The sequence below is a fragment of the Triticum urartu genome, chromosome 3A (assembly GCF_056163025.1).
Source record: "Triticum urartu cultivar PI428250 chromosome 3A, HENAU_Tu73, whole genome shotgun sequence".
NCBI classification, from domain to species: domain Eukaryota; kingdom Viridiplantae; phylum Streptophyta; class Magnoliopsida; order Poales; family Poaceae; genus Triticum; species Triticum urartu.
Window position 1 is genome coordinate 68237637 of NC_141875.1, and position 4778 is coordinate 68242414.

Here is a 4778-nt window from a genome sequence, read left to right on the forward strand (position 1 = left end):
AGAAGTGTGTGTGTGGGGGGGGGCTGTGGAGGAGCAGAGCCTCAATGGGCTGGAGGTGGAAGAAAAGGAGGAAAAGCCGCGCGGGACCCACCATATACACGCGTCTCGCGCGGGGGTGGTTGTTTCCATGTTGCGTGAGCCAGTGTGGCGCGCGAGCCGACGGAAAGTTCGGCCTGCGCACCAGCTCCAAACTTTTACCTATAAAAAAACTACAATTTTCCTACAAAGCCTTAACTGTTTCACCCCTCTTACTCTCTCACCCCACGGCAAGTCCTCACTCACACATCTCATTCTCCCCGCACAGGTCGCGCCCGCAATATCTCCCTGCCATGGCATGTCCTTGTCACCTCCCCTCGATGCTCACCTCCGCCTCCCATTCCCTCCACCGCTATGTCACCCACCCCTCCACTCCCCGGTACAGTTATCTTATCCAGAAGAATTCGGTGAGCAGCGGGATCCAACGGTGACCTTTCAAGGACATTTTCCGGTGTTGAGGGTGACCTCCATGCCGATTTCTATCTTAGGTGAGCCGCGTCGTTGACCTGGCCATCCCAGGCGACCTTCGCGTAAAATGGTGTCCCGTTTAGCCACGTTTGTGGCTCCTTGTCCCTGCCGGCAGCTGTCTCTCTACATCGCGATGCTTGTTTTCCAAGGTTCTCTAAGAAAAGCATTATTCCTATTGCAGCAATAAATGCCAAATCTTCCAAGGTTCTCTTTAGAGCCTCCTTTTCCTGCTGAGTACTCACCCATGATAAGAGATAGATATGAGAACTTATGTATCAATTGCTAAGAGCTTTGTCCCTCCCAACATAATCTACACATGAAAAAGGCTATGAAAAATGTTATTGTACTACAACTTGAACTCCCGTAATATTTGAATGGAAGCAACTGAAAGAGGCAACTACTTAGATTATTAAGTTCCTTACAAAATTATTCACTACATCACTTAACTACCACATTTTTAAAAAATGTACCACCATAGTACAAATGTTAATGCATAATGGGCAGCGTCAGTGCTCATTAGTGTGTCAGATACATAATAACAAAACCCTGCAAAGAAATAGCCAAAACCGGCAATTGTTCTAGATATAACATTACATGACGTTTTTCAATAAAAAAGAGGATTTTTTAAAATGGTCATACAATGTACAATTCATAAGCAGTTCAGTGACAACTCTATTACATTAATGATTAAATAATTTTCTATTTTGAGAAGTGAGCATATAACAGGCTAATAATCTAACGTCACAAAGCTCAACTACTCGGTCAGGTTGTGAACAATACAAAGGCATATAATTTAAAAAATATGAAAAACTTGTTACAGTAGTACTATTACTTACAAATGGAAGTGTATGTTTCCTGAGCAAACTGCAACTTTCTAGAATATTTGTTTTTTGTCAATCAATGTTCAGTTTAGAATCCACAGGGAGTGTTGAATTATAGAACCATGAGGTAGCTGGCACCTGGCAGCCTGCTACCGTAAATTGGTGAACGATTTGAGCCAGCAACATAATAACATGGAAAGCAAGTATGAGATATCGGAAACTTCTTTTCCTTTGGCACAAAGCCAATACAATTCCAACCCCTGATATTAGTGAATCCTGTTGAGAATGAATAAGATGCTAAATGCAAAAGTATAATTACTTTTATATGACAGAAAATAAACCGCAAGTAGACAGTGTTGCACATAGCACAAAGTGCTTGCAATGCAAGAAATCCACCAAAAAAATGAAAAAACAAAGGAAGAAAAAAGTTTAGAAAGTTGAACCATCTCAATAAACATAGGAAGAATTATAAAGGAGAAAATTCAATAGTCAGTACAAAAGAATAGGTCTGAGTATAACATAAACAAGGTACATCCAAATTGCTAGGGAGATCATCTGCTAGACTGCTCCTGCAAGGATGGCCAGCATGCTACACCCCTTACTTCTAAACACATGAAGAACTCAACATGTATGTGCTGAATGAAAAGATCCTCATGAAAAGTTAAAATATTCGATCAAGGTTTACCTTTAACTACATCCTTCTTAAATGTCATTCTTTGCATAGAATCTTCACTCTAGCAACATTGTATCATGCATAGATCACATTTTTGATGACAAACACCCCTCACAATAGAAAATCTATATCGGAGTAGAAATTACAGGTAGCCTTGATGAGAATATACTAATGGTCAGATCGGGCTTCACCTTCATGACACTTCCAGCCTTTACCTTCATTCCTCATATTGTACATCATCTAGTGTGCTTCTGCTTTCAGCTCTCCATTCGCACCTTCCATGCAATGCAGCCATAAACACACGCAGCATGACCCTGTGACGGGTCCATAGACGTTGGTTACACTGCAAGAAAATAATGCTACATTTCAGAATTCCACATAAGTGCTAAAAATTTAGCAAAGCAGAATGAAAGTTTCCTAGGCTTTTAATCCTTGCATCATGTAACTATTGTCTTTCTATCATATGGCCTAGACAGCATTTAGGATACACACTCAGATATAAGATGTTACTGCAGGCCCAAGATCTAGTTTACTCACTTGTGAAGTGACATGAAACAAGTAGTGTTGGTTTATATGGAAGATAATTCCTTAATGATGTATATGCTACAGTGTGTGAATTATTTGCAGAATGAAATTCTTTCTGGACAAAGATTCTTGTAACTTTCTCGGAGAAAAATAATAATTATTTGCATAATGAAATTCTTTCCGGACACAGACCGTCGAGCGCATGGAGAGGGATGCCGCTTACCTCGCAGGGCAGCAGCTCTCCCAGGAGATTCCCAAACGATGAAATCCCCCTCGCAACCGGCGTGATGTTGGCCAGCATCAAACACCTCACCGTGCATATGCGAAATTCAGATAGCAGCAAAAATATCAAAATTCAGCTAGCAGTAGGAGAGCAGTGGTGTGGCACCACATCATCGCTATCTCTCTCGTTCTCCTTTTCACAGCCGGCCGAGCCATTCCTTTCTTATCTGCCTCCATCTTCTCCCCGACGAGCCCACCGGCAGTGGCGAATCTAGAACATAATTACAGGGCAGGCTCGACTTCAAGGATACTGATTTTTTGGTGTCAGAAGCTATTTTATGCGCTGCACCTAACTACTATTGTGCTAATCATTGGTGGTGTTTTTTTGTGTGGAAAATTTTGAGGGTAGGCTAGAGCCTGATGAAGCCTGTTGAGTAGAATCGCCACTGCCCACCGGTGATGATCCCACCACGCCTGCTTCTTTCCCATCGTCGATTACCATAGCTGTCATATGGTGCCAGCAGTGTGCACCATTGCTACAGAGCGTCGCCTGGCGGGCTCTGAGTGGATGATGATAGCAATGTGCTTCAATATATTTCTACTGGTTACCTGCACAAGTTTGACACCTTTTAAAGTACAATCACCTTAGTACTATAATTTAAGAAGGATTAAAGGATGAGTATAAGAAATCATATCTGGATTGGTGGTAGTAAAAGAATCGCAAAAACAAGTCTGCATGGATGAAAATTATGATATAAGTACCTTACTACCATGTTCCCGAGGCCCAACATTATGTTGTCATCAGAAGTGCTTCCTAGAACAATCCTCAAGGCCAAACAATTACTAGGGACAATATGCCTCACCTGAAGATCTATCTTCTTACTTATCAGCTGCAACCCAGGCAAGATGAACTCGTTTGCTATTGTGACCGTAACATTGTCTCTGAAACATATATCTATCAAGAAGACCCAAAAAATGTAGACAAATAGGAGCATGAGAAGCAACACACATCTTTCCGTTGGACAGCCTCAAATGACTGATAGCTAATATGCATATCAGAATGTAGAACTCCCAAAAGTGCATTATTTAGAAATCACAACACTCCTCAAAAAAAAAAATCACAACACGTTAGATCATCCATGGTTTGCATAAACCCTCAAAACTTAGATGCATGTATAACCAGGCCAAAAATACAAATACCATGAATGGTTGACCGGAACTCACCATGCCCATGCTAGTACTCCTAGCCGTCTCATGCATGCATTCTACTGCTGCTAGTGCGTAGCATAACACGAACCAGAAAACCTCCCGCGCACCGCCTCCCACCATCTCCGCGGGGTCTCCCGATCGTCGGCAATCTCCACCAGCCCAGCGTGCTCCCACACCATGCCCTGCACGCGCTTGCTGCGGTGCACAGGCCCGTCATGCTGCTCCGCCTCGGCCCCTTGCCCACCCTGGTCGTCTCGTCTGCAAACGTGGCGCGCGAGGTGCTGCAGCTGCAGGACCACGCATTCACCAACCGGCCCGCGCTCGCCATCCCGCGGCGGCTCCTCTACGGCTGCACAGACATCGCCTTCGCTCCCCACGGCGCCTACTGGCATGGTGTGTGCAAGATCGTCGTGCCCCACCTGCTGATCCCCGCCAGGGTGCGCGCCTACCGCGGCGTGCGCGAGGAGGTGGTCGAGCTTGTCCGGAAGGTGGAGCAGCAGGCACATGAAGGCGACGTCGTGGTGTGGTCGAGCGAGCTCCTAAGCGGCTTCTCCAAGGACGTGAACGGGCGAATCGTGCTTGGGTGTTTGAAAAAGATGCCATCGTTTAATATTTGATTCCTGTTATGTATGGAAAGTATTATTTGGAAGGATAATATTGTTTGGAAAGGATGCCATCGGTTAATAGAGTTTGGCCTTCATGTGGGGTTTATTTTGGGATTGTCTCGGTTAATAAAAAATAAAAAAATCAGTGGAAGTGGGATGGGATTGAGGGATGGCCTCTCGTTCAATGGGAGGGGGAGGGCACGAGCGAACGAAACGACG

The 4778-nt window shown here is 44.3% G+C and overlaps 1 pseudogene; it reads left to right on the forward strand.

The window, feature by feature from the left end:
• Window positions 1-4169: 4169 nt before the first annotated feature.
• On the forward strand, window positions 4170-4571 carry LOC125531588 (cytochrome P450 71A1 pseudogene; annotated as a pseudogene).
• Window positions 4572-4778: the final 207 nt, after the last annotated feature.